This window comes from Oreochromis niloticus, unplaced genomic scaffold (assembly GCF_001858045.2).
Source record: "Oreochromis niloticus isolate F11D_XX unplaced genomic scaffold, O_niloticus_UMD_NMBU tig00007501_pilon, whole genome shotgun sequence".
Taxonomy (NCBI): Eukaryota; Metazoa; Chordata; class Actinopteri; order Cichliformes; family Cichlidae; genus Oreochromis; species Oreochromis niloticus.
The window spans coordinates 1-11,957 of NW_020328606.1; the positions used below are offsets into that span (position 1 = coordinate 1).

Consider the following 11,957-nt stretch of genomic DNA (forward strand, 5'->3'; position numbering starts at 1 on the left):
TTTCTAGTTATTATGTGTGCCTATGCCAAAGAGGCATCACATATTACTATTCGTCGGATTTATTATTGTGTGGATGCTGGAGGCATCCACACTATTGAGTTCCTGTTCTCTTTATTCTTTATTCTACTTTATTATTATTATTCTAGTTGCCACTTTTGCACTTTTTTGGCACTTTTCTACTTCCACAATTTTCAGCCGATTTTCACCGTTCAAATTTTAAACTATTCTGCTATTCTGCTAATGTGCGCTATGACTTTTGATTTTTAACTGTTATACTTTTAAAATATTAAGCTTTTTATGCTTTTTTTTGTCCCATTGAAATGAATGGGAAACTTCACAATTCTGCTAAAATTTGCTTGTTTTTGAAACTTAACTACTTTATCATACTTTCGCCTAGAACAACCATTCAAATTTAAATGTTCACAAATTATTGGGCTATCATGAATGATCAGCTTTTCATATCTGTTACCGTTGAATCTTATCCCTTTAAGTTTTGAGTTCATTTTTGTGATTTCAGAAAATACATGCGTGTTATGGTGCTATGCACTTGCTTTCATGTGCCACTGAAAGTTTGCAGTCTTCTCTTCATGCCGAACAACTCTTGCTACTTGCTCAATTTCACTCCACTTCCACAATTATACATCAAAACGTAGGTATTTTGCTGGCTTCAAAAATGTACTATCATTGTTGTGGATTATAGAATTTGGCAAATCTCCTCAGACCAACAAGTCTGAAAACTCTCCATAGAAAGTCAATGGAGAGTTGTTCAAAATCACCGCTTGATTCTGTAATGAGAGGCATATTCGAATCGTCATATCTCCTTAACGAAGCGAAGTAAAACATGAGGCTTGTCCAGTATATCTTGAGACACTCCTGACGCTCACAATTCAAGAATTTTTCTCACCTATACCGTTCTGAGATGAGTTCACTGTTTGAGGGTAGGAAATCGTCCTTCGTCAATTTCTTCAGATTTCAACTCTGGAAATGAGGCACTTTTTTCTCTCGTCATATCTTTGGATGGATTCCACACAGACCTGAAAATTTCCATGACTGTTCACCAAAGCCTGCTGTTCTTACGGTGAAAGAATGATATCAATACTCCAAATAGATTAGAGTTAGAAGCGTGTTGAGGGCAAGTCAAGGCAGTTTTCGCTTGCCTCTACTCAGTTATGGTGCATACAAGTCAAATACTTTAATAATCATATTTTAATGATAAATTGTAAACACTGAAGATTCCCCATCTCTCTGAACAAACGGTGTAAGAATAGCGTTCTAGCCCCTACGGTTAGGAATTATGGCCATTTGTTTGAGAGGAATCCTCACTATGAGAAATAACTGCAGAAATCCTGTCTCTCTGTGCTGAGTGTGTAAAAACGGCTGCACCTGTTTGGCGGAAAAAGTACACAGCCTCTCTGATGGTGGATTCAATTAGCAGCTCCCAGGCTGCTTGACTGACTAGAAACTTGCTTGTCTCCCCTATGTGTGTGTGTGTGTGTGTGTGTGACAGAGAGAGAGAAAGGAGGGCGAGAGAGAGTTTTATGGCAGCATCTTATTGTATGATTAAATCAATATATTTAGACTGGTTGACTGAATTTGATCTGTGTGTGTCTCTCTGTGCTTGTGTGTTCCATATGTGTCCATATTTGTGATGTGTGACTGTATACTTTTTTGCTGATTTTTTTCATTTCAAAATTACATTGAGGACCCTTAGCATGTTCAGCATTTTTTCAGCTGTTCATTTGCTTTTCCAATTTTTCTGTTTAAGTTTACTATTGTGCTGATCATACTATTTCTGCTGTTTATAAGATTGTGCTAAATATAGTATTTCTGCCAAATATAGTATTTCTGATTAATAGTTTTTCTACCAATCATAGTACAGTATTTTGCTTTTATAGGATTTATAGGATATTATATTGCTTATATATTTTTTGCTTTTATTGGATTGTGCTTAATACAGTATTCTGCTAAATGTAGTATTATGCTTAATCATACTATTACATATATTCTGCCAGGTCCCCAGGCAGCCAATCCTCTGAGGACTGAGACATTCAAATTTACATATCAGGGCCTGCACGGCTTCCCAGCCAGCCAATCATATCTGAGGTCTGCCGTTCTTCTCTCGTCATATCTCAGCGACGGATGTACAAGAGCATTGAAAATCACAGTCAAAGTACACCAAAGTACGCTGATTCACCCAGTACAGAATTATGCTTCTAGTCCACCTAGTTTTGAGTTACACGACATTTTGTAACTCCAGAAAACGGCGCTCTTGCCTCTCACCGCGATCTAATCTGACTGCTCATCACCCTGTTTCCAGGCGCTTGTTCTTTCCAGTGGCACAGTTGTAATGACACAGGTCGCAACCCAGAGTCGTGGGTTCAATTCCACCTTGGTCAACATCTTTTTTCCCTACAAATAATACACTGTCACAGACCACTATTCATATCATCATTATTACAATTCTGCAAACTTTTATGATTTAGCAGCTTTTCTAATATTGACCTCAGATTCTGTTACACTCCATGGCACAAATACTGTTCCCTTAGGCCTGTGTATGTGTGTGTGTGTATCAATATTTCTCCCATTTTAAAGTATACTCCTCTATAATTGTATTTCTGTTAAATCAAAGTACTTTACTACATCTTAGTACTTCTGCTCAATCATAGTATTTGCCAAATCATGGTTTTTGTGCCAAATCATAATATTGTGTTATGTATAGTATTACTACTAAGTGGAGGAATTTCTGTCATGTTACAGTATATGTGCTGATTACAGTATTCTGTATAATAGAATTTTGGCAAATCTCCTCAGACCAACACAAAGTCTGGAAACTGCATAGAAGTCAATGGAGAGCTTGTTCACAATCACCGCTTGATTTCTCTAATGAGAGGCATTTTCAAATCGTCATATCTCCTTAACGCAGCGAATTAAGACATGAGGCTGTGCAATATATCTTCAGACACTCCTGACGCTCACAATTCAAGAATTTCTTCTCACCTATACCATTTGGCCATGAATTGGGTTGTTTGAGGGTAGGAAATTCGTCCTCGCTCAGATTTCTTCAGCTTCAAACTCTGGAAATGAACCACTTTTTTCTCTCGTCATATCTTTTGATGGATTCCACACAGACCTGAAATTTCCATGACTGTTCACCAAAGCCTGCTGTCTCTTACGGTGAAAGAATGATATCGATACTCCAAATAGATTTTGAGTGACAAAGCATTATTTGACGGCAAGTCAAGACAGTTTCGCTTTGCCTCTACTCAGTTATGGTGCATTAGAAGTCAAATATCTTCAATAATTCATATTTCAAGATAAATTGTCAACACCTTAAGATTCCCCCATCTCTTCTGAACAAAACAGTGTAAGAATGACTGTTCTAGCCCTACGGTTAGGAAATTATAGCCATTTGTTGAGGGGAGTCCTCACTATGAAAAGTAGACAGCACAAATCCTGTCTCTGTGCTGCGTGTGTAAAAACAGGTGCACCTGTTTGGCGGGAAAAAGTACACAGCCTCTCTGATTGGTGGATTCAAATTTAGCAGCTCCCAGGCTGCTTGACTGACCTAGAAACTTGCTTGTCTCTCCCTATGTGTGTGTGTGTGTGTGTGTGTGTGTGTGTGTGTGTGTGTGACAGAGAGAGAGAGAAAGGGAGGGCGAGAGAGAGTTTTTATGGGAGCATCTTATGTATGATTTAAATTCAATATATTTAGACTGGTTGACTGAATTTGATCCTGTGTGTGTCTCTCTGTGCTTGTGTGTTTCCATATGTGTCCATATTTGTGATGTGTGACTGTTATACTTTTTTTTTGCCGATTTCTTTTCATTTAACAATTACATTTGAGGACCCTTAGCATGTTCAGCATTTTTCAGGTGTTCATTTTGCTTTTCCAATTTTTCTATTTAAGTTATTACTATTGTGCTAGGTCATAGCATTTCTGCTGCTTTCAGTATTGTGCTAAATACAGCATTTCTGCTAAATCATACTATTTCTGCTATTTTATGAGATTTGTGCCAAATACAGCGTTTCTGCTAAATCATATTATTTCTGCTATTTGATAAGATTTGTGCTAAATATAGTATTCTCCTAAAAAATAGTATTTCTGCCAAATATAGTATTTTTGATTAATTATAGTTTTCTACCAAATCATAGTACATTTTTTTTTTGCTTTTATGGGATTTGTACTTAATATAGTATTCTGCTTAATTATAGTATTCTGCCATTTTATAGTATTTGTGCTAAAACATAGTATTTCTACTAAATGTATTATTTATGCTTAATCATACTATTTCTATATTTCTGCCAGTCCCAGGCAGCTAATCCTCTGTGAGGACTGATACATATAAAATTACATATCAGGGCCTGTACGGCTTCCAGCCAGCCAATCATATCTGAGGTCTGCCCTTCTTCTCTCGTCATATCTCAGCGACAGATGTACAAAGAGCAATGCAATCACAGTCAAGTACACCAAAGTACGCTGATTCACCCAGTACAGAATTATGCTTCTAGTCCACCTAGTTTTGAGTTACACGACGTTTTGTAACTCCAAAAAACATAATACACTACATTTAACATAATGACCTTATATTTATTATGACTTTTAACCATTATTTCAATTCAAATAATCCTGTTTGAAATATTTATTCAACTTATAGAATTAAATTTCTGGTAGTTGTTTCTGTGCAAAGAAATCTAGTATAATAATATTTAAATTTACATATATATCTTCACGTTTCAGTGCCAATTTTGTGTAATGCCGGAGTTTCCCACTACCGTGAATGCCTCTTTTTTTACGTTGCCGGCTCACTCCTGCATCTCCGCCCACTCTCTGCTGATCCTTGTCGTAAGAATGCTGCTCAGCTTCTCTTCTCTGAAATTAAATGTCTATAAGCTGTTGAGTGATTAACCGAGTTGTTGTTTGTGCCTTTAAAGCCAGTTGAAGTATAAGTCATATTAAAGTAACACAATGGCTGCTTTTTTAGTGAAACGTTGTACTTTTAGTATTAAACAAGTATTGCTAAGCTAGCCCTAACAACCTAAGTGCTAACGCCTAGCGGTCTAAAGGCCCAGTGTGAAATGAATATGGTTCATTTGATTGTATATACAGTATTGTGTTGTTTTATTTGGTTCATTCGGTGTGTTAGTGTTCTGAGTCTCTTAGGGAAGCTGTCTTCTCTTCACAAATCAGTCAGTTAAAACGGCCTCATTCTTTAGGTTGTAAGGTAATGAGCCACCATTTAGAATCACTGATTAGCTACTGAAGCAGCAGGGTCGGCAACTTCAAAGGCGACATTTACCGCCTCTGACTGAAAGCCACTTAAATGTACCTTTCAAAGTATGCTTCTAGCTCAGATTAACTAACGTACTACGATTTGCCCCTTAAATTTTAGCTGTTTAAAACACATAATATAGAATATTAACATCTCTTAACAATTAATTTAGTTTTTTAGTAAATTTTTAAGAACTGTTTAACAAACACTTGTTTGTGCAGGTTGTTTTTTAAATAAAACCTACACCTGCAGCTCTGTTTAACTTCTCAATTTTTTGAAAATTAATGAAATATAAAAAGGCCACTTCAAATAAATAAAATCCAGCAGTGCGCCATTAATATTATTAATGTGATATGTAGATATTTAAACACAGCATATTAAATGATACTAAATGATGCTGTGTGCAGGTGATAATATTTTTAGGAAGCAGAATTGAATGCAGACCAACTCAAATGTTGAAGCCTACAAATATATCACCCAAGCTTTCATTTATGATTGTTGCTGCTTTTAATTGTGATGTCACAATTGATAAATTGTGCAGTGCTAGGTGTAGCAAATCATGGCTTATGAAATCTACTGTGTTATCTAATAGCACCAAACTAATAGAGCTATCACATAACTGAGAAAATTGTGTGGCTTATTACAAATGGATGAAACCACATTTTACCTTAATGAAGACAGTAATCTTTAATAAGGTCTAGAAAAAAAGAGAAGTATTTTTGTTTATATTCCAGCTGTGGTAAACAAAGAAGTGTACTGAATCTTTGGACTACACAGATTGATGTAGTATTGACTCTGATGCTGATCTGAGTTGTCTCATCTGTATTTTGTGCTTTGTCTTTTGTTACACAGAGTGAAAGAGATCTTGGTTTTGCCTTTGCTGGTAAGTAAACAGTGATTGTAACTGAAGCAGTATGAACCTGGCATTGTGTAGCACATTTGACGACTTACATACAGTAGTTTGACTTTTTGTGATATGTTTCCATTTACTGATTGGCAAAAACACAGGATTTGTGACCTGTAGCAGCAAAGCCCCCACACAGGACCTCTGACTGTCCCTGAAATGTCCCTGAAGTTTAATAGCCCATTTATGTATGATTTTAATTTTTATGGCTTATTGAATCCAAACAGTTAAATGTCAGATGTCTTTGTCCAGGTGTTCATTTTCTCCTTATGTTTGTGGATTTAAGTAGCAGACAAAACAATGAAAGTGTTTTAGGGGAGTCAGTATAAGTGGTTGCTGAAACACTTATATAAATCAATACCTGTGCAGCTGTTGTCTCTCAAATTCTGCTGATGTATTTCATTAAGTCAGAACACTGTAGAAGTATTTTGCCTGACTCGGTATAAGTAATAGCTTTAACAGTTAAGCAATAATAAAACGAAGAGAACAGAGGTGTGAGTGGACATGTTAGGTACATTACAGCCAGAGTGTCGAATTAGTTTATTACTTATTTGGTGAATATAATGTGTTTTAAAATTAAATAGAATGTTGCCAAAAGGGACATTGCAAATACATAATATTCCTAGCAACTGGTACAATGAAAGGACTTTTAGTGTAATATTTTAAGACATTTAATTTGAATCACAAACATTCTGCACCTCTGTTATTGTAACATGTCAATATTACATGTATTTAGGATTTGCATATTCATATCAGACTAACCAAAACATGAGGTTTTCTGTTGCTTCTGATTAAAGAATTATATTGTATTTAATGTTTTAACCTAAAAGGACATAAAGTTTGCTTTTCACACTCTATTAGAACTGACCTGTTGTAGAAAATGTTGGAGCCACAAGGCTTCTGTGTAGGAAATATTTGGTGTATCCTGCACTTGTGCCAACAAATATTGGTGCCTATTCTTTGCATTTCTGTAGTAATGAATGCGTTTATTACACTTGCTATAGCCATGTGAGACCCAGCAGTTCAATTATCTCCTCTTTAGACTACAGTAAACTAAAAAAGCTTAAAGTAATTGAGGATTTTACTAGTTAATTATGTCATAGTAAATTGGATTGTGTGTGAAGAGGCTCTACAGTCTGAATCATCAAACAGTAATCTGATGAATTGTTTCCTTTCTCTAGACTGCTGATCTGATCGTCTCAAGTCTGGTAAGTAAAGGTTTTCTGAGGTGCAGTGCTGGGAAATGTTTCTCATCATAGGAGATTCAGTGTAGTGCTGTGAGTCAGCACAGCTATTGGTGATCATCAAAAGTCATCAAATCCTAGAAAAGTCTGTGTAAACATTTCCAGACCTACAGAAGTCCGTAGGTTATTGTAGCAGTGCATCTTTTTTCACATTAGAGCAGCTCATGAACAGCAGTTTAGGTACAATTAAGTCTTCAAGTAGGGCCTTGTGGATTTCAAAAGCTTCTTTCCCTTCAATAATTAATTGACTGTCTGAAAACTGCTCTTGAATTAGTCTTTTATAATTAAAGATTTTGTTGATGACTGGAAAAAATCTAAAGCACAGATACAGCACTTATTTCTGTATTTTATGATTAAATGATTTACAAAGAAATTATCATCATACTACATTTTAATTAGGCCTTTAAATCGGCCATTATAAGTACGTCCTAGATTTAGTGGAGTGCTTATGGCTGTGTATTAAACATGCCCCAAATGTGATTGAAATATGTAGAAACTGCTTTGTAGGAACCATCCATCTCCAAATTTCTCATTTTGCCAAAGTCATACTGAGTAAAGTATTGTTTACTTTTATGTTAACGGATCTCAAATCCCTGTTTCTGTGTGCCCAGATATTATGATGTACTGTTGTCCCAGGTAATACACACAGAAACAGGGATTTGAGAACTTGGGGATTAAGGAACATGTGATGTGAAATTTTAAGTAGGCGGCCTGCAACTGTCTGCTCTAACCTCAGTGTGTTGGTTTTGTTGGACCATATAATATTACAGTAAGTTTTGTAGCAGCACATCTTGTGTAAGTTTATAGACTCTGTTGTTTTTATGTGTTAATAGAAGTTGAATTCAGGCCACCTCAAATGTTAAAGCCTACAAACATTCCATAGAAGCTATCATTTGTGATTGTTGCCTACTTTAAATTGTGACATCACCATTTGATAAAGTGTGCTGTGCTAGGTGTTGCAAATCATTGGTTACGATATCTACTCTCTTAAGTAATCGAACCTAAATTTTGGAGCATTACATGAGTAAGAAACTTGGTGGCTTATTGCAAATGGATAAAACTACATATTACCTTTTTATGAAGATGATAATCTTATTAGGGTGCAGGAAAAAGAAAACAGAGGGAGTTGTTGTTTGTATTCCAGCTGTGTTTAACAAAGAAGTTTGCGGAATCTTTTTGACTACAGAGAGTGATGCAGTATTGACTCTAATGCTGATTGGAGTTGTCTGATCCTGTATTTTGTTCTTTGTCTTTTGTTACACAGAGTGAACAGATCTTTGGTTTGCCTTTGCTGGTAAGTAGACAGTAATGGTAATGTTTAGTAATTTACTTACAGTAGTTTGGCTATTGTGTCATCTTGCCATTCACTCATGGCAAAACAAATAGTCAGGATTTAGAATCTGTAGCAGCAAAGCCCCCACACAGGACCACTGACTGCTCCTGAAAATGTCAATGAAGTTTAATAGCCCATTAATGTCTGATTTTAATTTTTGATGGCTTATCAAGTGCAAACATAGTTAAATGTCAGAGATATCTTTATGCAGTTGTTCGATTTCTCCTTATGTTTGTGGATTTAAGTATCAAGCAAAACTATGAAAGTGCTTTAGGTGAGTATAGGTGGTACCTTAAACACTTAAGAGCACCACAGCTATCGATTTTATTGTCTCTTTCATTCCACTTATGAATTAGCATGAAGTCGAAACACTAGAAGTATTTTCCCTGAGTGACTGTAGGTGATAGCTTAAACACTAAGCAATGATAAAATGTAAGAGAAGTACAGTTGTGAGTAGGTATATTAAAGACAATGTTTAAAATTAAATATAAATGTTGCCAAAAGGGATATACTGCATAACACATAATATTGTTAGCAACAAGTACATGAATGACTTTTTAGTGTAATATTTTAAGAAATTTTCATTAAAAAATGGTGTGCCACTGTTGTTGTTGTGGTTTGTGTTGCTTCTGATTTAAATAATTAGTTGTATTCAACATTTTTAATCTGAAATGAGATTAAAAGTTGTCGTTCTTCACATGTTATTAGAACTGACTTGTGATAGAAAATGTTGGAGCCACAAAGCTTCTGTGTACGAAATATTTGGTATATCCTGCATTTGTGCAACAAATATTGGTGCCTATTCTTTGCAATTCTGTAGTACGATGTTTTTATTAAACATGTTAAAGCCATCTGAGACTCTGCAATTAAATTGTGCCTCTTTAGACTACAGTGAGTTCATAAAGGCTTGAAGAAATGGAGATTGACTAGTTATTTAATGTCACAGTAAATTGGATTGTGTATGAAGAGGCTCAATAGTCTGAATCGTTAAACAGTGATCTGATGTTTTGTTTCCTTTGTCTAGACTGCTGATCTGATCGTCTCAAGTCTGGTAAGTATAGGTTTTGTCTAAGGTACAGTGCTGGGAAAGTCTTTCTTCCTTGCAGATTTATTTGTTTATGCTTTTTTGTCACATGTTTCAAATCTTCTAACAAGGATGACCTGGATAAATACAAATACAAGCAGTTTTAAAGTGATTATTTCATGTATGAAGCAGAGAAAACCAAACCACAGCTATCTGTTCTCTAATACCAGCTGTGAAAGCCCTGATAGCAACAACTACCATCAAGCATTTATAGCAGGGGTCCCCAATCTCAGTCCACGAGGGCCGGTGTCCTGCAGGTTTTAGATCTCACCCTGGTCAACACACCTGAATCACATGATTAGTTCATTACCAGGCCTCTGGAGAACTTCAAGACATGTTGAGAAGGTAATTTATCCATTTAAATCAGCTGTGATGGATCAAGGACACATCTAAAACCTGCAGGGACACCGGCCCTCGTGGACTGAGATTGGGGACCCCTGATTTATAGTAACTAGTAATGACTGAGTTTTGGTCCACTTTAATTTCTGAGTTGCCTTAATTAAGGTCAAAAATAGTGTTTTGAAATCATTTGAAGGATCTCAATTTCATTAAAGTCGAGATTCTGTTTAGTCACTTGGACTTGCTTGTGTGCTTCAGATCAATTTCCTGTTGCAAATCCCAAGTGTGATTAAACTCAGGACCTGATGAGTTGATGTAGGTCCTGAAGTAGTAAAGGAACTCGGGACCATCACAGTAACGGCACCATGTTTGACTTTAATGCTGGTGTTTTTCTGAAATATTTCTCTCACTTTAGAAGATTCAGTTCAGTACAGTGAGTCCACACAGCTCTTGCTGATCATCAAGATGTTTTTAGGCAAATGTGAGAAGGTTTTGTGTTCTTTTTGGCCAGTCAATAAATAATTTTGAGTTTAAGGGATATAAAGTGTTTAAAGCAGGAGGCCTGAAACTGTCTGCTGTAACCTCAGTGTGTGGGTTTATTTGGACCATATAATATTTACAGTAAGTTACTCTAGAAGCACGTCTTGGTTTGACTTATAGACTTAGTTTATTGTTTTAATAGAACGCAAAAATGTCCTTATAACAGTTCCACCGTCATTTGTTAAACATTGTCATTCTGTTCAGTACAATAATTCACTGTAGAACTCTTTAGTATTTAAAGCCCTACATGTACTGTATTTTTGAGATTATAAGGCATAATGTCAATAAACAAGTCTGTTTTTAAGGCAGATTAAGCCAAACAAAACAGTCAGATAAGTCAACTTTATTCAAGTCATTCACAAACAACTCTCAACACTGTTCAGTTGTAACACATAAAATACAGAACAATACACTCACTTTTTCAGTTCATTCCTCATCCACAAATCCATCAAACTCTTCATGGGTTGATCAGTTTGAAATCTGCTTCATAAGCATGTCTCTTAGCACGTGCCAGGTCCTTGTACACACACCATAATGTTATGTTGAAGCACCGTACGAATTACTCTGAGGGTCCTGATATGGTAGCCATAATGCTCTGACAATACATCAAGCAGCGCAGCTTTGTAGCTTACCGAAGTCTTACTAAAATATTTGACAGAATTTTGAGCGCTGTGTACCACAGAAATCCAGTTTGAGGTCAGTAAGCATAACCAGAATCGATACACTAGGCACATTGTGTATTTTTGAGAAAATGACAGGATTTTAGGTGTGCCATATAGTCTGAAGAATATGGTAAATCCAAGCATATTGGAAATACGACAATTCCAGGCCTTTTGTGTCTTACAGGTGACCTGTTGCAGAAGATCCTCTCTCTCTATCATTATAAGCAATTCTGTCTATCCTATCACTCTCCCGACTCTATCTAATTTGACAGCCATTCTATCTTGTATCCCTCTATCCCTACTGCTCTATCTAATTGACAGCCATTCTATCTTGTATCCCTCTATCCCTACTGCTCTATCTAATTTGACAGCCATTCTATCTTGTATCCCTCTATCTCTACTGCTCTATCTAATTTGACAGCCATTCTATCTTGCCCTCTATCTCTACTGCTCTATCTAATTTGACAGCCATTCTATCTTGTATCCCTCTATCCAAGCACTCTATCTAATTTCAGAATCCAAGTTTCAGAAATCCAAGTTTCAGAATCCAAGTTTTCAGAATCCAAGTTTTCAGAAATCCA

General features: G+C 36.1%; 1 long non-coding RNA gene across 1 annotated transcript; it reads left to right on the plus strand.

Annotated features, from left to right (window-relative positions):
- The first annotated feature begins 6,123 nt into the window (after positions 1-6,123).
- Positions 6,124-11,695, plus strand: LOC109199212 (uncharacterized). Its single transcript, XR_002059670.2, has 3 exons — positions 6,124-6,153; positions 7,356-7,382; positions 11,561-11,695. It is a non-coding gene; the product is annotated as an uncharacterized LOC109199212 (long non-coding RNA).
- Positions 11,696-11,957: the final 262 nt, after the last annotated feature.